The 26,656-nt window shown below is 48.8% G+C and overlaps 1 protein-coding gene across 3 annotated transcripts in view; it reads right to left on the bottom strand.

The window, feature by feature from the left end:
* Positions 1 to 26,245, bottom strand: part of LOC140396948 (peroxisomal N(1)-acetyl-spermine/spermidine oxidase-like) — a 77,787-nt gene extending 51,542 nt beyond the window's left edge. For 2 of the 3 annotated variants that reach the window (XM_072485909.1, XM_072485927.1), the window contains exon 1: positions 26,111 to 26,245. The gene's annotated coding sequence lies outside the window, so the exon portion shown is untranslated. The remainder of the gene's footprint in view (positions 1 to 26,110) is intronic. The other variant, XM_072485918.1, reaches the window with a different exon arrangement.
* Between the last annotated feature and the right edge of the window lie 411 nt (positions 26,246 to 26,656).

Raw genomic sequence — 26,656 nt, 5'->3', positions numbered from 1 at the left:
AGCAGAATTTCATACGTAAGTGGGGGTCAGGAGAGAGTTTCCTTCAGCCTAGGTTTTCCTCCTCACCCAGCCCAGTGTGTGGATAGATATTTGGAGAGGGGGGAGGGAATATGTGTACGTGTCCCCTCACTGAGCAGTGTGTATGTGTGTGTGTGTATGTGTATGTCGGCTTCACTCCCATTCTCAGGGCTCTGTGTGTCTCTCTCTCTCTCTCACACATACACATATAATGTGCAGTGGTTAGCATTATGGCTTCACAGTGCCAGTGTCCCATGTTCGATTCCCGGCTTGGGTCACTGTCTGTGAGGAGTCTGCACATTCTCCCCGTGTCTGGGTGGGTTCCCTCCGGGTGCTCCGGTTTCCTCCCAAAAGTCCCGAAAGACGTCCTGTTAGGTGGTTTGGACATTCTGAATTCTCCTTCTATGAGCCCGAATGTGGCGACTAGGGCCTTTTCACAGTAACTCAATTGCAGTGTTACTGTAAGCCTACTTGTGACAATAAAGTTTATTATTAATATACTCACTCTCTCTCACATACACACTCATTCTCCCACGCACTCACTCTTTGCAGCTTCGGTAAAACAATACAAACCTCTCAAGTTTCTCTTCCTAACTCTGCCTTCTCATCCATCATAATATCCTAGTGAACCTACAACTGTCACCTCCTCGGCTCCTTGCAGAAGCCCTTCCGCCATGTTCACGTTTTTAAAAAGTACGAATCGTCGCCAGCGTGACCACTTGCTGGGAAGCTGACCGGAAACCGAATTGGACCATCCATATAAATATTGTGGTTAGGAGCTGGTTTAGCACAATGGGCTAAACAGCTGACTTGTAATGCAGAATAAGGCCAGCAGCGCGGGTTCAATTCCCGTACCAGCCTCCCCGAACAGGCGCCAGAATGTGGCGATTAGGGGCTTTTCACAGTAACTTCATTGAAGCCTACTTGTGACAATAAGCGAATATTAATATTATTAAAGTCAGAAGTTTGGAATTCTAAGGCAGTAACTCAACACCTGGTTCCCCAGAACGTATCCACCATCTACAAGGCACAAGTCAGGAATGTGACGGAATACTCCCCATTTGCCTGGGTGACTGTACTTCCAACAGCACTCAAGGAGGTCAGCACCATCCTAGATAAAGAAACCCACTTTATCAGCACCCCAATCACCAACATTCATCTGTTTACCACGAATGCAAAGTGGCAGCAGTGTGTACCATTTACAAGATGCACAGCAGCAAGTCACCAAGGCTCATTTGTCAGAACTTTCCAAACCTGCTACCTCTAGCACTGAGAAGGAGTAAGGGCTGCAGACACATAGGAACACCATCATCAGCAATATCCTCCCAAGCCTCATACCATACTGACAGAAAGCGAATTGCCATTCTTTCAATGCCGTTGATACAAAATCTTGGAACTCCTTTCCCAACAGCACTGTGGATGTACCTATACCAAATGTACTGCAGTGATTCAAGAAGGTGGCTCACCACCACCTTCTCAAGGACAATTAGGAATTTTAAAAAAAAATTATTTTGTAGGATGTGAGTGGCACTGGTTAGGCCAGCATTTATTGCCCCTATCCAGTTTCCCTTTATAATGTGGTGATGAGCTGCCTTTTTGAACTGCAGAAGTCTCTGAGGTGTACGTGCACCCACTGTGCTATTAGGGAGGAAATTCCAGGATTTTGACCCAGTGACAGTGAAGCCATGGCGATATATTTCCAGGTCAGGGTGGTGAGTGACTTAGGGGGAACCTCCAGGTGATGGTGTTCCTAGATTACTGATGCTCTTGTCCTTCTAGATGGTAGGGGCTGTTTAGCACAGGGCTAAATCGCTGGCTTTGAAAGCAGACCAAGGCAGGCCAGAAGCACGGTTCGATTCCCGTAACAGCCTTCCCGAACAGGCGCCGGAATGTGGCGACTAGGGGCTTTTCACAGTAACTTCATTTGAAGCCTACTTGTGACAATAAGCGATATTCATTCATTCATATTCATTCATTCATAGTGGTTGTGGGTTTAAAAGGTGCAGCCTTGGTGAGTTCTGCAGTGCAACTTGTAGATGGTACACATGGCTGTTACTGTTCATCAGTGGTGGAGGGTTTGAATGTTTGTGGAAGGGGAATTAATTAAGTGGGTTGCTTTGTCCTGGATGGTGTGTTGTTGGAACTGCACCCATTCAGGCAAGAGAAGTATTCCATCACACTCCTGACTTGTTCCTTGTAGAAGGTAGGTAGACAGGTTTTGAGGGGTTAGGAGTTATTCACCACATTATCCAACCTTTGACCTGCTCTGGTAACCACAGTATTTATATGTCTTGTCCAGTTCAGCTTCAGGTCAATGGTAACCCCTAGGATGTTGATTGTGAGGGATTCAATGATGGAAATGGCAAGGGACGATGGTTAGATCCTCTCTTGTTGGAGATTGCCATTGCCTAGCACTTGTGTGGTGCAAATGTTACTTGCCACTTGTCAGCCCAAGCCTGGATATTGCCCAGGTCTTGATGCATTTGGACATAAACTGCTTCATTATCTGAGGAGTCGTGAGTGGGGCTGAACATTGTGCAGTCATCCGCAAACATCCCCACTTCTGATGGAAGGGAGGTCATTGATGAAGCAGCTGAAGATGGTTGGGCCTAGGACATTACCCTGAGGAACTCCTGCAGTGATGTCCTGGAGCTGAGATGATTGGCCTCCAACCACCATGGTCATCTTCCTTTATGCCAGGTATGATTCCAACCAGTGGAGACTTTTCCCCCTACTTCCCATTGGCTCTAGTTTTGCTTGGTCTCCTTGATGCCATACTAGATCAAATGGTGCCTTAATGCCAAGGGCAGTCACTCTCACCTCACATCACAAGACTGTAATGAGGTCAGACACTGAGTGACCCTGGCAGAACCTAAACTGTATGTCCATGAGCAGGTTATTGCTGAGTAAGTGCCGCCTGATAGCACTGTTGATGACCCCTTCCATCATTTTGCTGATGATCGAGCGTAGGCTGATGGGGCGGTAATTTGTGGAACCTCCTCCTCCAGTGAGTTGTTTAATTGTCCAGCACCATCCACAGCTGGATGTGGCAGGACTGCAGAGCGTAGATTTGATCCATTGGTTATAGAATCACTTAGCTCTGTCTATTACTTGCTGCTTATGATGTTTGGCACACAAGTAGACCTATGTTGTGGCTTCACCAGGTCGACACCTCATTTTTCGTTAGGCCTGTTGCTGTTCCTGGCATGCTGTCCTGCACTCTTCATTGAACCAGGGTTGATCCCCTGGCTTAGTGGTAATGGAGGAGTGGGGGATGTGCCCATGAGGTTACAGATTGTGGTTGATCACAATTCTGCTGCTGCTGCTGGCCCACAGCGCCTCATGGATGCCCAGTCTTGAGTTGCTAGATTTGTTCAAAGTCTATCCATTTAGCATGGTGGCATGGAGGGTATCCTCAGTATGATGACGGGACTTTGTCTCCACAAGGACTGTGCGGTGGTCACTCCTACTGATACTGTCCTGGACAGATAAACCTGCGGCAGGCAGGTTTTTGAGGATAAGGTCAAGTGTGTCTTTCCCTCTTATTGGTTCCCTCAACACCTGCCACAGTCCCAATCTAGCAGCTATATCCTTTATCCAGCCAGCTTGGTCTGTGGTGGTACTACTGAGCCAATATTGGTGATGGACATTGAAGTCCCCCATCCAGAGTATATTCTACACCCTGGCCACCCTCAGTGCTTCCTCCAAGTGGTGTTCAGCATGCAGGAGTACTGATTCAACAATTGAGTGGGGACAGTACGTGATAATAAGCAGGAGGTTTCCTTGCCCATATTTTACTGGGTGCCATGAAAGTGGATGGGGTCTAAAGTCGATGTTGAAGACCCCCGGGCAATAAAATCTGGCCTTGCCAGCAGCGCCCACATCCCAAGAAAGAGTGAAAAAATGCTAAAATAACTTAGAGTAAACAGGTTGAAAAAAATTAAAGCAGTACACCAAACAAACCATGTCACCAAATGATCACAGTGAAACAAACTGATAAAATCAGTACATTAAAGAGTCTCCTGACTAACACCGGACTCAATTTTAACTCCCACCAATGGGCTGCAAAGTGTCAAAGTATCCAGATTGAAAACCCAACCCAGCGGTCCAGATTTTGACAGACACAAAATGATCATTGAGTCAAGGCTGCTGCAGATGTAAGGCTGGGGCCTAATGAAAATTCAAAGGTCGCAGCCTGATGATATCATTGGCACCACAACTAATATTTAACCATGAGAGACGAGGAAAAGCCTGAGTTGCTGGTTATCTCTGACCTGAGACTGAATGTTCCTGTGTTGATACCTGTGTGGTCTCACTTTCCCCTATTTCTGTAACCCCTTCCAGCCTCCAAACACTCCAAGATATCATCAATCCCCTAATTCTGGCATCTTGAGCATTCCTGATTGTATCTGCACCATCATCAGTGGCTATGCTTTCAGCTGCCTGAGTCCTAAGCCCTCGAATTCCCTCCCTAAACCTCTGCGCCTCATATTCCTCCTTTGAGACTTAACTCTTTGACCATTCCTATGCATATCTGTCCCAAGGTCTCCTTATGCCCATGTCATACTTTGTTTTATAAAGCTCTTGTGAAACTCCTTGCTCATTTTATTACATTAAAGGCACTATATGAATGCAAATTATTGTTTTTGGTGATGAATCGCTTGTCAATGACAAAGATGCCACTCTTCACAGACCTGATTGGCCAAAGTAAGTGCTAAAGATCTGTTCCTTAAGCAAATTTATGGACCAGGACGAACAGGAGTGCTCCTTCACCTCTCCATCACCAGGAAACCATTGGCCTCCCTTGGACCTGACGATGGCCATGATCCTTCAGCCTTACCCCACACCCCAACTACCCAACATGATAATAGCCTGAAGCTTCAACATCCCTCCCCAGAATGAGTGCTGGGGACAGACGCCATGGATCCCTCTGTCAATCAGACTGTCAATCAAGTTGGAGTTTCCAGAACATTGATGTATTTAAATGAGGCCTTAAGATCTTTACAGCCTCAACAGCCCAATTACAATGGGCGCGATCTTCTGGCTGTTCACACCGATGGAATCTTCTGGTCCCGGCAGTGGCACAACCCTCCGTGGGTTTCCTGGTGGCATAGGGTGGATTCAATGGGAAACCCCAGAAGATCCTGTTGTCAGACAAAAGTAGGCCATCTCCTACCGAGAAATACATTGCTGGGAGGCCAGAGAATCTTGCCCTATATCGAAATGATGCCTCTTTAACATCTGTATGACCTCCACATCCCAGCCTTGCTGAATTGTTCTTATGTCGGGCTCCCCACCCAAACTCCCTGCCTCTCCATTAACATCTTAAGTGATTTACATCTCGAACAATTTCACCATTCTTTTTCAATTCTTTCGTATTTAACTGGTGCAGTACATATTAATGCTTCCATTGTGAGTGGGGAACTTCTTTTCCAACAGGTAGCTGTCCCCAGATGTCCTGCTGTTATTAACTGCTTTGCAAATAGTATTCATTTTAGATTAGCAAGCCTACTTCATTCCACTTGACCCTCCATTAGGAACTGGGTCCTGTGATTTTAAGAGGCTATTTTTTAGAAGTTATCCTAATTCAGTTGAGAAAATGAAACAAATGTAGAAACTCCCAAAGCATTATTATTTTAGGTTGGAACGTGGAGTTTCAACTGGATAATAATAATAGCTTATTGTCACGGGTAGGCTTCAATGAAGTTACTGTGAAAAGCCCCTAGTCGCCACATTACAGCTCTTGTTCGGGGAGGCCGGTACAGGAATTGAACCCGTGCTGCTGGCATTATTCTGTATCACAAGCCAGCGATTTAGCCCACTGTGCTAAACCGGCCACTCGCTTGAGTAGAGAAAGAAAATTACAGACGAACAATGCACCCCATACCTTAACTTCCTTTAAATAGTTTGCGTTCAGCTGATTCAAGAATTCAATTATGAGCAACTGTTATTTTCAGCCAGAGTTCACAGTGACCTCAGTCGCAAATCTGATAATCAGATTTGTTTTCAACCAGCACTTCTTGTTCAAGCACCTGAATAAGAAATATGACTCACACGAGGAAGAGCAAGAGAGTTTGGCTCTTAGACGCATTATTAACATCTATCCTCGCTGGAAGGGGGATCTTGCTCTGTGTAAATTGGCTGCCTTGTTATCCTACATTCCAACAGTGACTTTTTAAAACTTTTACTGACTCTTCAGGCAGTAAGACATCAAAATCACTTATATTCTGATGATTCCTTGCTTCTCAAAGGCTTTTTATTCAGTCTTTCTCCAGCAATTAAGCCAAAACATTTGAGCTAATAAAAGTCAGACTGCCTAACCTTCAAGGCCACAAATTACTTGTCAGTCCCCAAGACTGACCTAGGCTGCTTTGTGTGGTAAATGCGTTGTAAATGCATTCTGGATTTAATCAAATACTGCTGACTATGAGAAATTATCTTTGGACATTTCCAGAGTAAATTAACAAGATCTTGTGCGAAATTCTCCGGAATCGGCGCGATATCCGCCAACCGGCGCCCAAAACGGCCCAAATCCCACCTGCATCGCGCTGCCCCAAACGTCGCAAAGTCTCCGGCCCGGAATGGGCTAGCAGCGACGTGACGCTATCCGCGCTGGCTCACGTCATGCACGCCGCATGGCGTGATGGCTCATAAGACAGGCTGCTCCCCCACCCGACCAGAAGACCCGACCGGATGGCCGCCCGCCGCTCAGCCCCGAGGTTCCAGTCACGGGATGTGGAGGCACTCCTGGACGCAGTGGAGCAGAGGAGAGAGGCCCTGTACCCCGGACACGGCCGCAGAGTCGCCCCACGCCACAGCCGGCGTCTGTGGAGGGAGGTGGCAGAGGCCGTCACCGCTGTGGCCCTGACACCACGGACAGGCACCCAGTGCCACAAGAAGGTGAATGACCTTGTCAGGGCAGCCAGGGTGAGCCCCCCCCTGCTGCCCGATATCCATATCCCCCATATCCCCCCTCCCCCATAAGCCCCCTCCCCCATACCCCCCTCCACCATAAGCCCCCTCCCCCATAAGCCCCCTCCCCCATATCCCCACTCCCCCATATCCCCCCTCCCCCATATCCCCCATATCCCCCTCTTCCATATCCCCCATATCCCCCCTCCCCCATATCACCTGATCACTGCCTGCGTGTCTAAACATGCATGCTTCATTGTGTATCGCAGGAGCAAACGTCGAGGCACCCATCCCCGCAGATGCAGACCGCCCGCAGGATGCCCCTCGGAGGCCACGGGAGACAGAGAGACCCGGACCCTCTGGCATGCGATGCCCGCACGATGCCCCTCGGAAACCACGGGAGATGGAGAGACCCGGACCCTCTGGCATGCGACGCCCGCACGATGCCCCTCGGAGACCACGGGAGACGGAGAGACCTGGAGCAACAGCGAGACGACGCCCCTGTCTCATGCGACGCAGGCGTGTGCCACCCAACGACGAGAGGGGCAGCCACAGGCCCCCGTCACAGCCGAGCCACGAAACCACAACCCAGCACACGCTTACCCAGGACACCCCTACCCAGGAAACTGAAATACCGGACAGTGACACAGTGTGGATGGGTGGAGCCGAACCGCCACCCCAAAGTGCCATGGACGCAGAGTCGGACGATGCGCACCACACAACGCCACTGCTGTCACCAACACCCTCCACCATCGCAGAGACGCTCACCTCGGTTGGGCACTTTAGTGATGAGGCGTCTGGTACACTCACTGATGCGCACAACACAGCCGTCCCGGTACAGCAGGTGGAGGTAGGAGCAGCAGAGGGGCCGGGCGGTCGGAGGGCAGCCCGGCGCATGCGAACATCTGCCGCCCAGATGGATCCCGGGTTCCTGGAGTTACCACACACCCATAGGTCCGATGCAACCACTGAACCTGGGACGAGCGAAGAGGGTGACGGCCAGCTTGCGGCGGCTGCAGTTGCAGGTGGAGGAGTCCATCCGCGTCCAGTAGCTGGCAGTGGTGCCGGTCATGCGTGCCACCCAGGCCGACACCGCACGGGTGGCGTCCGCGGTGGAGGCGATGGGTGCGACGTGTTTCTCTTCTTAGCCTTAGTTTTATTAGCTCTGATTATGTCACCTTTGCTCATGAGTCGCCAGGTATCTTTCTGATACCGCCACGTGGTTCAAACTCGAGTTATGATTAATAAGTCAGCACACCGCTTAGTAAGATTGAAATCAACGGTCATTTATTATATACAACAAGTAATGCTTACACAATAATCCTACTATCTACATAGAAACCTACCACTACTGGCCAATACTTAACTTTAGGAAGGGCCCACCAGGTCAGGGAAACGAATGGCTTATCGAATCGGATCTGGCCCGCGGGATTCAAAAGGCTGATACGGGTCGATGGCTAGGAGTCTTTATCGGGTAGTGATCGCTGGAGTCAAACTTACTGTTTCTGGTGGATGTTCTTGCGAAGGTCTCGAGCAGGAGAAGACGAGAGAGAGCGATCTGAACTTGGCCCCTCACTTTATAGGGTCCCGGGGCTTCCCGCCTCTCGGGGCGGCCCTTGACCCTGAGTCCCAAGTGATTGGACTTGTTCCCAATCACTGGGTTCGATATATCCAATAACGGGGCGTTTCCTCGATCGGGGGGTGGTCGTTCACCTGTCTTTGTTTCGGCCACTGCAGGCGCCGACAGGTCTGGCCCGGCATTCAATTGCTAATATGTTGCAATTGTTCCCGGGGATAGCCGATTAAACTGCAGATGTCTGGGTTGATGTGCTGCTAATAGTCTTGAGTATCGATCTGGGCCGACTTCCCCAGAGCCTAATACGCTATTCTGTCTGCAGCTGTCCGTTTGTGTCCTGTTGCCTGCTTTTCCCATCAGCCTTTTCGGTTAGCCATTTTAAATTGGGTTTTGGCCAAATTAATAGGGAATCAGCCATTTTAGGTGGCTACAGACGGTGTCAGACATGGGGAGCGGTTTGCGAGGCCTGGGGCTTTCCGTGCAGGTGGCGTCTGTGGCCCAGGACATGGCTGCCCTCTCACAGGAGGCCATGAGCCAGCGCCAGCTGCAGATGGCAGAGGGGCACAACTCCGTGGCACAGTCTCTGAAGGCCATGGCCCAGTCTCAGCAGGCCATGGCCCAGTCTCTGAAGGCCATAGCCCAGTCTCAGCAGTCCATAGCCCAGTCTCAGCAGGCCGTGGCCCAGTCTCTGCAGGCCATGGCCCAATCTCTGCAGGCCATGGCCCAGTCTCAGCAGGCCATCGCTGAGGGCATCGGCGCCATTGCCCATGTGCGAGCCAGCGTCGCACAGTCACAGACAGCATTTGCCAACCCCCTGAGCTCCATGGCTGCAAACCTGCAGACCCCTGTTGATACCGGCACGGGCCTCCAGGACTGGCAGCGCCAGATGTCGGGGGGGCGTCGGATGGCCATTCCGTTCACATCCCCCACCCATGTAGAGGCCTGGGGGCCATCGGGCACCCCGAGGGAGGAGGAGGTGCTGGGGCCGTTCTGGGTCCCATTGTAGGGGAGGTCCCGGAACACCTCAACACCTCGGGCTCCCCCCCTTCCGTCCCAGGTGCATCGGGTGTGCAACGGGCAGGACAGGCTGGCAGCTCGCCATCCCAGCCGCCCGGGCCGCAGCCTGGCCCATCTAGGCCAGGACGCTCCAGGAAACGGCCGCCAAAGGGATCCCGTGTCAGAGGGCAGGAATCGCAGGAGTCCACCTCCAGTTCTGCTGTACCGTCTGGGGAACCACCTAGGCGTAGTCAAAGGGCCCGTAAGGCCAAACAATTAGACACTGAGTAAGTTGGCAGGGGTGCAGGGCACAGATGAGTTTTAGGGGCTAGGGCACGTGCATGAACTCCTTTCGTTTTTCAAGTCAATGTTACACCTACAGAGGCTGCCTTTGTGCTCTGTCCAAACCCTGCGGGGGTGTCATGTACGTTGAGCGCAAGTGTGTGTGTGAGGGGTGGTCTTACCTCAGCCCCAGGTGAGTCTGCCCCCTTCCCCCTGGGCCGCCATCAACATCCCCCGGGCAGAGGACAGGACCGTGCACTGCAATGTCACAGCCGCATGCAGGGTTGGTCCGGGTGGATGGTGGTACTGTGGCCATGGGTCAGACATCGTCCAACGATGTGGAGCCAGGAGCTCATCGCAGGGCGGGTTGTCATCATCCTCCATGGCCTGCAATAGACACGCGTCCACCAGCAACTGTGTGAGCCCGGCCGTTGTGCCGCAGGTGGATCAGCAATGGGGGGGGGATGGTGTGCATGCGGGTGGGGTGGGTGGGGCTGGGGAGGGGGGTGAGGGTGGTCGGGTGTTGCCATGGTGTGCGGTCTGTGGCCATACTACCCGATTCCCACGCCCATCTAGTCAGTGAAGCGGGCGTCTATCAGCCGGTAATGGTGGACAGCCACCCGCCCATGTCTAGCCCATCTGCCCTGACCATTGCCCCCATCCCCCTCACCTGGGGAGGACTGCGCCTTTTCCTGCTGCTCCTCCTCTCCGCCGTCCTCTGCCTGCAGCACATTGCCCCTCTGCTGGGCTATATTGTGCAGGACGCAGCACACTACAATGATGCGGCCGACCCTATCTGACCGATACTGGAGGGCGCCCCCAGAGAGGTCCAGGCACCTGAAACGCATCTTCAGCATGCCAAAGCACCTCTCTATCACTCCCCTTGTCGCTACATGGGCATCATTGTAGCGGTTCTCTGCCTCATTGCGTGGCCTCCGTATAGGCGTCATCAGCCTCAATCGCAATGGGTAGCCCCTGTCGCCCAGCAACCAGCCCCTCAGCTGGGGATGGCATCCTCGTACATGCCGGAGATGTATGACCGCGACAACATGTATGAGTCGTGTACACTGCCCGGGTGCAGACGTGCAGGATCATCATGCGGTGGTCGCAGACCACCTGTCTGTTCATCGAATAGGTCCCCTTCCTATTGGTGAAAACGGCCCTGTTATCAGCAAGTGGCCGCACGGCGACGTACATCACATCAATTGCGCCCTGTACCATGGGGAACCCGCCCACGGCAGAGAAGCCCACGGCCCGGGCATCTTGGCTGGCCCGGTCCACAGGGAAGCGGATGTAGCGGTGCGCAATGGCATATAGGGCGTCTGTCACTGCCCAGATGCACCGGTGCACCGATGTCTGCGATATGCCGGACAGGTCCCCACTCGGTGCCTGGAATGACCCCGTTTCATAAAAGTTCAGGGCCACCGTAACCTTGACGGACACGGGGAGAGGGTGTCCCGTGCCAGTGCCACGTGGTGACAGGTGTGCCAGCAGGTGGCAGATGTGTGCCATGGTTTCCCGGCTCATCCGGAGGAGTCTCCTCCTGCATTCCCGGTCCGTGAGGTCCTGGTACGACAGCCAGGGCCGGTACACACGGGACGTCCTCGGGTGCCTCCGTTGCCGTGGGTCCGCGATGTCCTCCTCCCTCTCCTCGTCCTGTCGGGCGGGTGTCCCTCCAGCCTGGTCAGCTGCCACCTGTCCCTCTGCGGCAGCCTGCGCCGCCTCTCTGGCACGCTCCTCCTCCTCATCCAGGGCAACATGGACATTAGCGGCTGTCGCCATGGCGGCCAACATCGCTGGCTGACCGGAAAACATGGCGGGGGGGCGGGGACGACGACATCATTGCCCATACGCCCTCCACCCGCCACCCAGGTGGCATGGACCGCATGGGTCCGACTGTTGGAGGCTGGCACCTGGCCAACTCACTTGCCCTCACCCCCCCCCCTCCCCTGAACGCACCTCCTTGAGCACTGGTTGACGCCGATTTAAAGGTGTTTTGATTTACGTCACGTCGGCGGGACTTCGGCCCATCCGAACAGGAGAATATCGGCAGCCCTGAAATCCATTGCCTCGCGCCCACCCGTGCCATTCTCCGAGGCGTGCTTCGCGATTGACGCCCCGCCGACTTTTCTGCCTTCGGAGAATTCGGCGGGCGGCGGAATTCACGACAGCCCATGGCGATTCTACGACCCGGTGGGGGGTCGGAGAATCTTGCCCCTTATTCCTTCCATTACAACCTAACCCCTTATTGGCTTCTCTCGTAATCCCCATGTTATGTAGTTTGATTGGCATGAAGTAAAATTGCTTTGTATCGGGATTAATTTTAATCTGGATATGAAGCTAATTTAAAGACTAAAGTTTTAATGTAAAATTATCATTCCTAGTTTCTTTTAATCCCAGAATATCAGAAATGTCTTTATTGGCTTTCTTTCCCTCACTATGATCAAATCAACACTTAACATGTATTATCTGTAGCAATATCATCATACTTATTGCCTCAGTGACCTTCTGTGCCCTTTGTTTTTGTTAACTTGATTTAGGGTATGGTGACTAAAGGTCATAGTAACAATCTTAGCTTCATTTCCACCATAATTTAAACATGTTAAGACTGCTAGATTTAATCTTAAAATTCTCACTGTGGACCTTTAATGTCGTCAAAGAGGCTTCATGGAGGCATCATCAAAAAATGGCACTAAGCCAAAATTGGAGACACTAGTAGGGTTTTTTGCTCAGATTGATGGGTTTTAAAAGTGGTCTAATAGCAAGAGAGAAGGCAAGATACAGGGATAATTACAGAGGTTGTTGGCGTGATCTGACTGCCTCGCCACACCCAACTCGGGACGTGCCGAGGCCCATTTGACGACACCCGTTATGCCTTGCACGATCTAACAGGATCTTGCCAGGGGTCGTGACCTGGATCCCGCCCCCAATGGGCAGGATTTAGATTTGCATATTTAAGTGTGCAGTTAAGCTCACTTAAATATGTTTGCGCCAGAGTTACCCAAGGTGCTGAGTTAACGGCCTCGTCTCGGAGACCCCGAGTGGGCGTCACTTGGAACTGGTTCCCACAAATGTGGACCAGGCATACCGGCACTTGTGGGGTCTCCCAGGCGATCGGAAGCCCCTTGGTGGTCAGGCTCTGGGAAGTGTGGCACCCTGGCACTACCAATGGCACTCAGGCACCATGGCACTGCCAACCTGGCACCCTGGTAGTGCCACATGGGTGTCACCCTTGTAATGCCAGGGTGCCCAGGTGGCATCGTTCCCATGCCAGAGATTGGGCCCGGGGTGCCTTGCCCTTATGAGGTGTGGTACGGAGGGGGCTCGAGGACCCCTTAATGAGCAAGTTGGGGCATTGGAGGGGTCCGGAGTCTGCAGTGAGGGGTTCAGAAATTGGGACGCCATTTAAAAATGATGCCCAAACTCTTCCTGCACTGACAAGCTGAGTTCATTAGTGCAGGAAATGAGCCTACGTGCAGCCTTGGAGTCCTGTTTAATAATGGGATTGTTCTCGGCACTGCAAGCACCGGGAAACATCCCGCTAAATGCGGCCAAAAACGGGACACTGTTGCATTTCCATAAAAGCACTTCTGAGCACTAACTGAGGGCACAGTTAGGGCAGCACTATAGCACAACGGGTAGCACTGTTGCTTTACAGCGCCAGGGTCCCAGGTTCGATTCCCGGCTTGGATCACTGTCTGTGCGGAGTCTGCATGTTCTCCATGCATCTGCATGGGTTTCCTCCGGGTGCTCCAGTTTCCTCCCACAAGTCCTGAAACACGTGTTGTTAGGTGAATTGGATATTCTGGATTTTTCCTCTGTGTACCCAAACAGGCGCAGGAATGTGGCGTCTAGGGTTTTTTCACCGTAACTTCATTGCAGTGTTAATGTAAGCCCACTTGTGACAGTAAGATTATTGTAATTATTATTAGTTACAAGTGATGGGTTGAAGGGAGGTCAGCTAGGGCATATCCAGAAGGTCATTGGCAGAAAAAGGCAGAATTTAATGTCGGAGGTCTGGAGGTGACTATATTAACAGTGAAAGGCAATTCAAAATGACAATTCAAAAGATTTATCTGCAAGGATGAGTATTTAGAATTATAATTTGTGGCATTGGGGTGACTGAGTCAATGCAGGAAAGCCTTGAAGTGACAAGGATGAGGATCAGGGGCAGGAATTCTCCCCTACCCGGCGGGGCGGGGGTTCCGGCGTAATGGAGTGGCGGGAGCCACTCTGGCGTCGGGCCGCCCCAAAGGTGCGGACGTCTCCGCACCTTTCGGGGCCAAGCCCTCACCTTGAGGGGCTAGGCACGCGGCGGAGTGGTTTCTGCTCCGCCGGCTGGCGGGAAAGATCTTTGGCGCCGGGCGACTCATGCGCGGGAGCATCAGCGGCTGCTGACGTCATCCCCGCGCATGCGCAGGGGAGGGGGTCTCTTCCGCCTCCGCCATAGTGAAGGCGGAAGAAAAAGAGTGCCCCCACGGCACAGGCCCACCCGCGGATCGGTGGGCCCCGATCATGGGCCAGGCTACCGTGCGGGCACCCCCCGGGGCCAGATCGCCCCGCGCCCCCGCCAGGACCCCGGAGCCTGCCCGCGCCGCCTTGTCCCGCCATTCAAAAGGTGGTTCAATCCACGCCGATGGGAGAGGGTTGACAGCGGCGGGACTTTGGCCCATCGCGGGTCGGAGAATCGCCGGGGTTAGGCCCGCCGACCGGCGCGATTCCCGCCCCCGCCGAATCTCTGGTGGCGGAGAATTCGGGACACCGCGGGGGCGGGATTCACGCCAGCCCCCGGCGATTCTCCGACCCGGTGGGGGGTCAGAGAATCACGCCCCAGGTTTTCAATGTTAAAGATGCCACATAAATATTCAGCTCCCATATCAAAATGCATTATTGTATCAAAAACTATGTGTTGTTTTCGATGTGCCTCATCTGTGGATTCAATTTCTGAGGTATCTTCCAACATAAAGTTTAAGTTCAAATTTAGTAGCTTTACTGATTGTAAGTTATTTTGAGAATAAGCAATTGTTGTTATCCTGATCTTTAATCACCTCAGCCTACGCCTTGGGCCAGGTAAACATCAGAAGATCAGCTGTAGATAATACATATTCAAGGGCCCCGCAGAGCATATTGCTGCAGATAGCAAATACATAAGAAAATGTTGAATATGAATATGATTATATATCAAGAGAGGAAGCAAAAGGAAAATACTTATAGTTGGATTTACATATATTGCTATGTGCTAGTGGGTGTGCTGCACACAGAGGAGAGATAGCAGGATGGTTTCTCCGGTTTCTATCTCTCAACTGACTACAATAAGATGCATTTTAAAGAGGAAATGTTTTAACCTCTTGAGTACTGTGACTCACAAGAACAAACATGAGACAGGGAGCTTTCTCATAAGTTTAACTTAAGCAAAGGAATAAATATTGATTTCTTAAAACCCGAACATAATCACAACAGTACCCACTCATTCAATTACTCAAGACTCACACCGACACACAAGAAAAGGTATTTACAAAAGAGGTAGCATGCACTTATGTTTTTAAAGAGTCCAGGAAGTAGCTTTAACTCTTGTCTTTCGAGATGGAAGGTGAGAATGTTACAGGCCTGATGGTTTCCTTTCAGTTCACTGAAGGAAGTTTCTGGTGATGAATTCAAAGTGACTTACTCCTTGCAACAATAGTTTTTTGGCTTTGCTCCAGTCAAAGTTGGAGTTGAGACTCAAAAGCAAAGATCTGGCATTATTCTACAAATCTGTATGTAAAGAAACTAGCTCCACTTCTCTGCCTATTGGTGGATTGTCTTTGAGTCTCTTTGTCTCCCAGACTGACTGACTTCATGCACTTAAGTTGTGTGATGATGAAGTGTTTCTTATTGCAAACTACTTTCTGTCGGGTGACAGTATTGGTGTTCCCATTGTCCACTCAAATGGTCCTTGACAACATTAGCATTGACAAACATTGGGTTGTATCCCGGCTATTCGCATCCCATTTTGATAGAATGTTTTTGCCTCGCACCCATTATGTCGCATTTCATTCCGCAGCCACTAAGCCTGTGTGATCATCGTATATCAGTTTCTGTAGACACTTAAACAAATCCAACTGTCTTCTCAATGCAATGTTCCAGATGGTGATTTACACTTTTAGACCCCGACCAGAAAAACAGACTACATACAGCCTTATGCAAGAACAACAAACAAAGAACAAAGAAATGTACAGCACAGGAACAGGCCCTTCGGCCCTCCAAGCCCGTGCCGACCATACTGCCCGACTAAACTACAATCTTCTACACTTCCTGGGTCCGTATCCTTCTATTCCCATCCTATTCATATATTTGTCAAGATGCCCCTTAAATGTCCCTATCGTCCCTGCTTCCACTACCTCCTCCGGTAGCGAGTTCCAGGCACCCACTACCCTCTGCGTAAAAAACTTGCCTCGTACATCTACTCTAAACCTTGCCCCTCTCACCTTAAACCTATGCCCCCTAGTAATTGACCCCTCTACCCTGGGGAAAAGCCTCTGACTATCCACTCTGTCTATGCCCCTCATAATTTTGTATACCTCTATCAGGTCGCCCCTCAACCTCCTTCGTTCCAGTGAGAACAAACCGAGTTTATTCAATCTCTCCTCATAGCTAATGCCATCCATACCAGGCAACATTCTGGTAAATCTCTTCTGCACCCTCTCTAAAGCCTCCACATCCTTCTGGTAGTGTGGCGACCAGAATTGAACACTATACTCCAAGTGTGGCCTAACTAAGGTTCTATACAGCTGCAACATGACTTGCCAATTCTTATACTCAATGCCCCGGCCAATGAAGGCAAGCATGCCGTATGCCTTCTTGACTACCTTCTCCACCTGTGTTGCCCCTTTCAATGACCTGTGGACCTGTACTCCTAGATCTCTTTGACTTTCAATACTCTTGAGGGTTCTACCATTCACTGTATATTCCCTAACTGCATTAGACCTTCCAAAATGCATTACCTCACATTTGTCCGGATTAAACTCCATCTGCCATCTCTCCGCCCAAGTCTCCAGACAATCTAAATCCTGCTGTATCCTCAGACAGTCCTCATCGCTATCCGCAATTCCACCAACCTTTGTGTCGTCTGCAAACTTACTAATCAGACCAGTTACATTTTCCTCCAAATCATTTATATATACTACAAACAGCAAAGGTCCCAACACTGATCCCTGTGGAACACCACTGGTCACAGCCCTCCAATTAGAAAAGCATCCCTCCATTGCTACCCTCTGCCTTCTATGGCCTAGCCAGTTCTGTATCCACCTTGCTCTACTTGCGCCCCGCTGCCGCCGAAATCCAAAGGGCTGCTCCTGTAAAGGTAAGGTTTTTAAATTCACTACTCACCTCCCAGAAGGCCCCTGCGCACCGCTGAAATCCAAAGGGCTGCTCCTGTAAAGGTAAGGCTTTTAAATACACTACTCACCTCCCAGAAGGCCCCTGCGCACCGCTGCCGCCGAAATCCAAAGGGCTGCTCCTGTAAAGGTAAGGTTTTTAAATACACTACTCACCTCCCAGAAGGCCCCTGCGCACCGCTGAAATCCAAAGGGCTGCTCCTGTAAAGGTAAGGTTTTTAAATTCACTACTCACCTCCCAGAAGGCCCCTGCGCACCGCTGAAATCCAAAGGGCTGCTCCTGTAAAGGTAAGGCTTTTAAATACACTACTCACCTCCCAGAAGGCCCCTGCGCACCGCTGCCGCCGAAATCCAAAGGGCTGCTCCTGTAAAGGTAAGGTTTTTAAATACACTGCTCACCTCCCAGAAGGCCCCTGTGCACCGCTGCCGCCGAAATCCAAAGGGCTGCTCCTGTAAAGGTAAGGTTTTTAAATACACTACTCACCTCCCAGAAGGCCCCTGTGCACCGCTGCCGCCGAAATCCAAAGGGCTGCTCCTGTAAAGGTAAGGTTTTTAAATACACTACTCGCCTCCCAGAAGGCCCCTGCGCACCGCTGCCGCTGAAATCCAAAGGGTTTCATGCATTTTTCGCAGACAAAGAATTAGATCACCTGACCCCTTGACTCCATCTTGTTGGAATGCAGACAGTCCATTCTCTATGTTCTTTTAAAGAAAATAATGTGTTAATTTGTCATACATCAACAGGCACACCTGCGTGGGCAAGACGTTGGGAATGTGAAAGTTGCATGTGATGAGTTAGAGTGCTGTGATTGTTGTTGTGTTCTACAGTCTCTGTGCAAACTGTGATGCAAATTCTGCCTAAATGCTGCATTTAGGTGTGAATTCATTCATTCTGGTATTCAACTGTAGTGTTGTAGGATACTGTTATAAAAATCTGGGCTACATATGCAACATTTTGTAAAAGTTTACAATGATGTGACACAAATTGCATTTTTAATATAAAAACTTATTTTCTACTATATTTTTATTATTTATTTTCTTAAGTTTGAACAGAAAGGAGTCACAGTAACAATGTGATAACTGGTAGAGTTTGAGACAACTAAATATGACCCGGCAACAAAATGTAGTTAGGCTAATATTATACTGTTTTGAGGACATATAGCATTCTATAACTTAAGAATCTGGGATCTAGGTATCATTTTGGCCTTGTGTGACTGTCTGCGTGGAGTTTGCACCTTCTTGCCTTGTCTGCGTGGGTTTCCTCTGGGTGCTCCGGTTTCCTCCCACAGTCCAAAGATGTGCAGGTTAGGTGGATTGATCATGCTAAATTGCCCCTTAGTGTCCAAAGTGTGCAGGTTAGGTGGATTGGCCATGCAAAAATGACCATTAGTGTCCAAAGATGTGCAGGTTGAATGGATTGGCCAAACTAAATTCCACTTTAGCGTGCAAAGGTGTGCAGATTAGGTAGATTGGCCATGCAAAATTGCCCCTTAGTGTCCAAAGATGTGCAGGTTAGGTGGATTGACCATGCTAAACTGTCCCTTAGTGTCCAAAGGGTTACGGGGATAGGGTGGGGCAGCGGGCCCAGGTAGGGTATTCTTTCGGAGGATTGGTGCAGACTTGATGGGAAAATTGCCTCCTTCTGCACTGTAGGTAGGGATTCTATGAATATTTCACTCTCTGTCAGGGAGCCATATACCAAGGTATTTATTCCTGATTTCCTTTACCCCAGTATTTGTGACTGTCCCTTCTGCTGTCTAAATTCAGAGCTCTGTAATTCACTACCGAATATTTTTCTGCCACACTCGTGTGAAGTTTAAGATGGCATTTGAAATGCATCTCCTTGACCAAAACTTTTGACCATATGGCCAAATATTTCAGAATCACGGAATTGTTACATACAGGAAGCCACTTGGCTCTTTGTTTGAGCAATTTACCCAGTGCCATTTCCCCTGCCTCCCCCTGTACCTCTGCATATTCTTCCTTTTCAGATAATAATCCCTCTTGAATGCCTAGTTTCAACCAACCTCTACCACACTCTCAGGCAGTGCATTCCACATCCTAACACTGAGAGGGTTTCCCCCTCATGTTGCCATGGCTTCTTTTGTCAATTATCTTAAATCTGTGCCCTCTTGTTCTTGATCCTTCCACCAATGGGAATTGCGCCCGCCTATCTGATCTATTCAGACCCCTCATGATTATGAATACATCTATCAAATCTCTTCTCAACCTTCTCTTCTCCAAAGAAAATGGTCCTAACTTCTCCAACCTATTTTAACTAAAATTCCTCATCCCTGAGGTCATTCTCATGAATCTAAAGCCTTCACACCTTTCCTAATATGTGACGCCCAGAACTGAACTGAGCAGCACGGTGCACAGTGGGTAGCACTGTTGCTTCACAGCTCCAGGGTCCCAGCTTCGATACCCGCTTGGGTCACTGTCTGTGCGGAGTCTGCAGGTTCTCCCTGTGTCTGCGTGGATTTCCTCAGGTGCTCTGGTTTCCTCATACAAGTCCCGAAAGATGTTTATATGGATGATAATGGCATAGTGTAGGTTAGATGGCTTTTGTTTCGGTGCAACATCGTGGGCCGAAGGGCGTGTACTGCGCTGTATTGTTCTATGTTCTATGTGCTTGTTGGATGAATTGGATATTCGTAATTCTCTCTCTGTGTACCTGAACAGGCACCGGAGTGCGGTGATGAGCGTATTTTCACAGTAACTTCATTGCAGTGTTAATGTAAGCCTACTTGTGACAATAAAGATTATGGAAACAAAATAAAATATTTTTTAAAAAGTCCAGTTGAGGCTAGATAAGTTTAACATTGTTTTTATACTCTACACACCTATTACACGGTCTAGGATTCTGTGTGCTTTTATTAACTGCTTATTATTATCTCCTCATGTGTCTCTGTGTCAAATATTGTCTGGTGATGCCCCTACCGAACCAGGCCAATTAAGGTCTTTCCTTACCCATAATTAGTGCTCTTTAAGGTATAGGAACTGTGAGTTCTCTGAAAGAGCCAGAATTGTTGAATAACTCATTCAGAGAGGAAATGTTGTTTCTTTTCCCCCTAAGCATGAGAGTTACAATTACTGGGCCTGGTGGAAGAGTAAAGGTGAGGAATGCAACATTATCGATCAAGCGCACAAATAATTCCAAACATCTCGCACCAGTAACCTAAAAGGTGTGCAAGTAAATTTCATGGATATTACTTGTCATACAACAGAAAGAGAAACTTTTATCTCGCTGATTATCTTTAATCTCGCCAAATCCGCTTATGGGAAATTGTGTAATTAAAGCTGTGCATGACCTTCTGTGATGAACAGCACCTGTCCTTAACTCTAGAAGTACTGCTGGTGTCTGATTGTATGGCAGAAAGAAAGAGATTTAGGGCTGATGCAAGGTGAAATTGTCTCAATGAGTCAAATGGATCATGAGCTCAGAATATTTCCAGACTGACGTCAACTCAGACTGTCTTAATGTTGTGAAATTCCTCACTTACATTAGACCCTCTGGTGAGGTTAAGGCATTCCAGATTGTTATCTAAGAAGCATAGGTGAGACGTTGGGCGCTGAAAGTGCCAATGTACTTTGGTATGTGTAACTAAGTAGATTGAGAACCTTTGTAGCCACCTAAATTGGCCAACTCCCGATTTAAAATGGTGAACGGCAAAGGCTGATGGGAAAGTCAGCCAACACAGACAGAAACCAGCAGGTGCGGGTTTGCTGTGTATTTAACTCTGCAAAAGGCCAGACAACATCGATACCTGCGACCATCAGCATAACAATGTAGCAGCCATCAACATACTGATGAGCAATCCCCGGGAACAATAATGAAAATGAAAATGAAAATCGCTTATTGTCACAAGTAGGCTTCAATGAAGTTACTGTGAAAAGCCCTAGTCGCCACATTCCGGCACCTGTTGCGGGAATTGAACCATGCTGTGGGCCTGCCTTGGTCTGCTTTCAAAGCCAGCGATTTAGCCCTGTGCTAAACAGCCCCTGTTACAATAAGTAACATTTGGGACACACAAAGCAAAGCCAGACTCCCCGGCGCCAGCAGGAGCCAACACAAAGGAGGTGAACGAACACCTCAAGACCGCCCATCGATCAGGGAACCGCTCCAGTATTGGAGAAATCGAACCAAGCGATTGGGACAAAGTCCAATCACTTGGGACCAGGTACAGGGTCCGCCCCGAAAGGCGGGAAGCCCCTGGGGACTATAAGAGTTAAGCCCCAAGTTCAAATCTCTCTCTCTTCGTCCTGCCTGGGTCACCCAGCAACGCGAACCAACATTGACCGTGACCAATGCAGTGACCACCGAAAAAAGTAAGTCTTAATTCAATGCTCGCTACGAGATAGGCGCTCCTAGCTACCAATCTGTACCAACTTCGAATCCCGCAGACTCAGAACCCGAACGAAAGGCCATTTGTTCCCCTGACCTGGTGGGCCAGTCCGAAGTTAAGTATAGGCCTGTTAGTTGTAGACGTAGCTTAGATGTAGAATTTGTGCATGAGTAGCGATTACTGTGTATAATAAATGTGCATTGATTTGAATCTTACTAATCGGTGTATTGAGTTATTGATCATTACTTGGACTTGAACCTCGTGGCGGTATCATAAAGATACCTGGCGACTCGAGAGCAAAGGTAATAAAACAGAGCAATTGAACCAACGGAAAGTTAGCAACACCTTGCTGAAAAGGCAAAGATAAAAAGGCTTTAAAACACTCATAAAATTTTCAAATTCAGCGAAACAAAGAACTTTTGTTTAGGTTTGGGAAAAATGGACACTTTAATTGTTCAATGCTTGGTTAATAAATTCTCTGTTTGTGAGATAAGCTTGTGAGATGTTTCAGATAAACTCAAGTTCATAATCGCAGGTGAACACTTTTTCTGAAGAGGCCTTGTTTTTTGGAGGTTGTGCAAGTTTTTTTACATTTGCACATTTGAGATGATGTACCATCCGTCATATGCTCAAGACAGCTGCAGATATGGATTTAGGGACAGCATTGATGGAGGTTTCCCGAGTATCATGTCACTCCTGTTCTCGCAGAGACCTTCAGGAGTATCGAGGCCCTAGAGTGTGGTCTTAATGCGAGAGGCACCATCACTCCTCCCACCATCCATTCACAGTGTCCTTTTTAGTGCCACACAGATGGCAAGGCCAACCTATACCAAGAAGCTTCAGTCTGCAACCAGGGGTTTCACGAATCACCAACCTCAGCCATCTGAAGTGTCCTCATCAACTTTGATCTCCAAAGTTTTAGCCAGGAAACTGGACAGTTTCTGACTTTGTCAGAGTTCTAAGGCAGGTAAATAATCACAGAATATAGATGTTAAGAGCTTGTTCAGGGTGATTCTAAATTATTTCTGTTAACCATTAGCTACAGGGATTGAATTGGACAAATTTGATTTTTGTTTTGGATATCATGTACATACTTATACAGGAATCAAGGCAAAACCCATAGGGTTTAACTCTAACTAGGATGATGGTGACGAGGATTTTAGGGAAATGTGCAAATTGGCTGCTGAAAATTCATGCATTGCAATGATTAAAAAATATTTTTTTTTATTGGTATTTTTCCAAATTTTACAGAATGGCAATTCAACATAGAGTATGCCTGATATTTACACGTGTGACGTTTCTTATTTACAAATTTTACATGCATTCTCTCCGTCCGTCCGACCCCTCCCTACTCCCCCCCGTTGGTAGTCTGGTTCTATCCTGGCACCAACCTTTGCCCTGGGTGTCATATTACTGTGCTCTTGTCCAGTTTCCTATTGTCTTTGTGGGTTCAGTGTGTGTGTGGGGGGGGGGGTTTCCTACCCCCTGCCGTCCTCCCTTTTCCCCCATTTTTCTCTCTGCGACTCCCCTGGGTTCCCTCCTGCCTCCCTTCCCCCCTCTCTACCTGGTCGCATTTGGCTTTGAACAGGTCTTGGAACAGGCTGATGAATGGCCCTCACACTTTGTGGAAGCCCTCGTCTGACCCACGGATGGTGTACTTGATCTCCAGGTGGAGAAATTCCGACATGTCTGCCAACCAGTCTGAGCTGTGGGCGATGCTGCTGATCACCAGCCAAGCAGGATTCTCTGGCTTGTCCAATACCCGGAAGTCTGCCACTCTCGGGCACGGCTCCATCCTCACCCCCACACCATTGGACATCACCTCGAAGAAGGCTGTCCAGAACCCGGCAAGTCTGGGGCAGGCCCAGAACACGTGGACGTGGTTGGCCGGGCCTCTTGCATTGGAATGATGACTATACTCTGCAAAGTACTTTTTCAACTGTCAAACAATTTGGGATGTTCTGAGGTTGTAAAAGATGCTGTGTAAATGCAAGTTCTTTCTTTCCATCTTTCTTCTTTTTTTCCTTACTCTTTTTCATCTTTTCCACTTTTACTTCGTAAACAATTTTATTTACTTCTGCATTTATTAAAATGAAGTTAGAATTGACCTTCAAGAGAGAAATACTTCAGCAGTGAAGAAACACACCTTGGGTGGGATTCTCCGATCCTGCGCCGGGTTGGAGAATCGCCGGGGGGGGCGGCTGCGAATCCCGTGACTCCGCACCGACGCCGGTCCGTCAATTCTCCGGCGACAGGAGAATCGGTGCCACTGGCGCCGAGCGCCCTCTCCGGCGATTCTCTGCACTTGACAGGCCGAATGCCCGCTGAGTTCGGCCGAGTCCTGCCAGCATCGTTCATGAGTGGTCCTACCCAGCGGGACCTCAGTGTTCTGGCTGCGTGCACCATCCTGGTGGGGGGTGGATTCGACTCCGGGGGGGGGGGCCTCCACGGTGGCCAGGCCCGCGATTGGAGCCAACCGATCGGCGGGCGGGCTAATTGCGGGGGGGGGGGGGGGTGTGGGGCCTATGGTCCTCCACACCGGGCCCCTGTAGGGTTCCGCCATATTGCCTGGGGACCGGCGCGGAGACGGAAACCCACACGGACCCGCGCTGGCCATGCTGCCGCCCGTATTGGCAGCTGGAGCTGTGTGAGGAGCTCCAGTGCCGTGCTGGCCCCCTGTGCGGCGCAGGATCGCTGCTCCTAGGGGCCAGATGACACCTTCGTAAAACGCTCTGGCATTTACAACGGCGTCAACACTTAGCCCCATTACTGGAGAATCCCACCACTGATACCTTCACATATTATCATTTGCTCTCAGTGTTTTCATCATCTCAAGCAAGACTCACCAAGCCTATTGAAATATAAACCAATTGATTTGTATTCGGCTGATTGCAGTGGGTATACAGATTTTCCTGGGTGCCCTGATTTCTGAGTCAGTAAGGTCTTGAAAGCACGTTGAAGCATTCAGAGCACCAGTATGTTTATGTCACCGAACAAGCCTGGAGCTACCCATTACTAACACAAGCCCATACTTTCAGCAAGACCTGCTCAATCATGCAAAGTGCCAGGCTGAAAAGCTCATAGCTGTAAGTTGGTACACTTTCATTTTGTGGATTGCAGGGGGTGGGGCTTCCATTTTGTGTTGTGAATGTGCAAGCGCAGCACAGTTTCAGTTACTTTCCCGAGATCCCAGACGTGAACCAAATGAAAAGACGAGGCCATCTTACAATCACTTGGAAGCTGTCACACAAAGGTACCTCAGAATGAGAAATGCTAAGATGGAAGTTTATCACCATCAGGAAAAAGCTTTTCTGAAACCATAATCCAGTTTTTTTAAACGACAATGCACCTGCAGGTCGGGCAATAATGTGTTGGCAGTGCAGAATTTCCTCTTATATGCATTCCCAGCATGCATCAGCAGTGCTGAAGTTGGAAAGCTTGGCTAATTTTTCTGAACTATTTCTATTGGCACAATCTCCTTCCAAAGCAGTGGCCTATTTTCCACCCCCACCACTGCAATACTGTTGCGCAATGCAGTGTCAACTGTTCACTGTTTGAATAAGGAATCTGTTTATTATTGATGCTCACGGTGCTTGATTGGTTAAGCCTGGATGTGGACTCAGAGAAAAGCAAACACATTTAGGACAAGCTGGAAGCCACACTGTAACATGGAGTAGACATTTGTAACACTGTGAAGGAAACCTGTTACGTACAAAGAAACTAATGTCATATCTGCAAAGATGCAAGATATAAAATATACAACAGACGGGATTTTCCAGTCCTTCCTGCCTAGGGACCGGAAGTTCCGCCCGAGGTCAATGGACCTTTTAATGGTCCTTATAATTATCCATCCCGTCCTTGACAATTCCCATGGTGGGTGAGATTGTAAAATATACACCAATGCGTTTTTCCAACATTTTCCAATTTCTAGCACTTGCATTTCTTTCATTTTTATTTGCGCTTCAGAATATAACTGTCAAGGAAGGTGTGTGCTAAAATTCAGGGTTTAACAACCTGTGCCTTAAGGATGTCCAAAGGAATATATCCAGACACATCCAGGTCCACAAACAAAACACAACATAAGTTACTGGATCTAATGTATTGGATTCAATTGGACAAACAGATGTTGGAAATTTAAACCCAACTGTCCAGTGAAAAACGCTAATTTGACAGGAAGGTGGAATTAAAATCTCCCTTAGATCAGGCTCAAGAACGGGTAAAATAGTGCATAACACTCTCCTTTTGCACAACCTTACACTACCTTTGAGCAAAATTAATTTTGTTGACAGACCTTTGCAGTTACATGAAGTCACAAATGAAAGCATAAAAATATCACATTATTTGTTTGACAGTCAAAATTTCCTGATGTGCAATCAGGCAAACATTCTCTATAACTAGCTTATATATGACCCATACGTAGTACATTGTTCAGCTGAACTCTTTGGCCAGTATTTGAATTTATTCTCTCATTTCTCATGGAGCTTAGGTTTATATGGCAGTCTCCGTATAACAACCAGTTTGCTGCCAACTTCTAACGCTCTGTTGATTTTCACTATTGACAATTAAGCATCGGTGCCTGTCTATTTTTGGAATTTCTTACCTACCTTTAATTGTACTTATTGATTTGACCAGGTGTATCCAGATGTATCCTCCCACAGGATTCTCCTCAGGATATTTTAGCCCCCAATTCCTTACCTTCTGTACAAGGCCAAAGGTGGTGTTCAACTCATGTGCTTAACTGTTCAAAGTAATAAAATACTGCAAGTCAGATGTCATTGAGAATTAATGAGTAACAAAATGTTTACACTCCCAAACCTTAGCTGAGATTGAAACAAATTAGACTTAACACCAGTCTTTTGCAACTTTCACCAATTCAATTCTTGCATAAATCTTTTCACATTCTATTGGTGAGTAATTATGTGTAAAGAGTACTTGGCTTATTTCTTTATAACTTCGTCCTTTACACAAAGTAACATTTGACAGCAGTTCTTAATGTATCAGCATGACTTTATTTGGTCTCACTTGCTTTTGGGCCAGAACATTGAGGCAGGTGGGAAAATCTGCATGTTTCCCGCTGGGCAGCGGGGCAGGTTTTTGCGCCTGATTTTCCGCTACTTATCTAATTAATTATGTAATCGCAAGGAGCTCAT

This window comes from Scyliorhinus torazame, chromosome 2, assembly GCF_047496885.1.
Source record: "Scyliorhinus torazame isolate Kashiwa2021f chromosome 2, sScyTor2.1, whole genome shotgun sequence".
In the NCBI taxonomy this organism is placed as follows: domain Eukaryota; kingdom Metazoa; phylum Chordata; class Chondrichthyes; order Carcharhiniformes; family Scyliorhinidae; genus Scyliorhinus; species Scyliorhinus torazame.
This window is presented reverse-complemented; position numbering and strand designations above follow the sequence as displayed.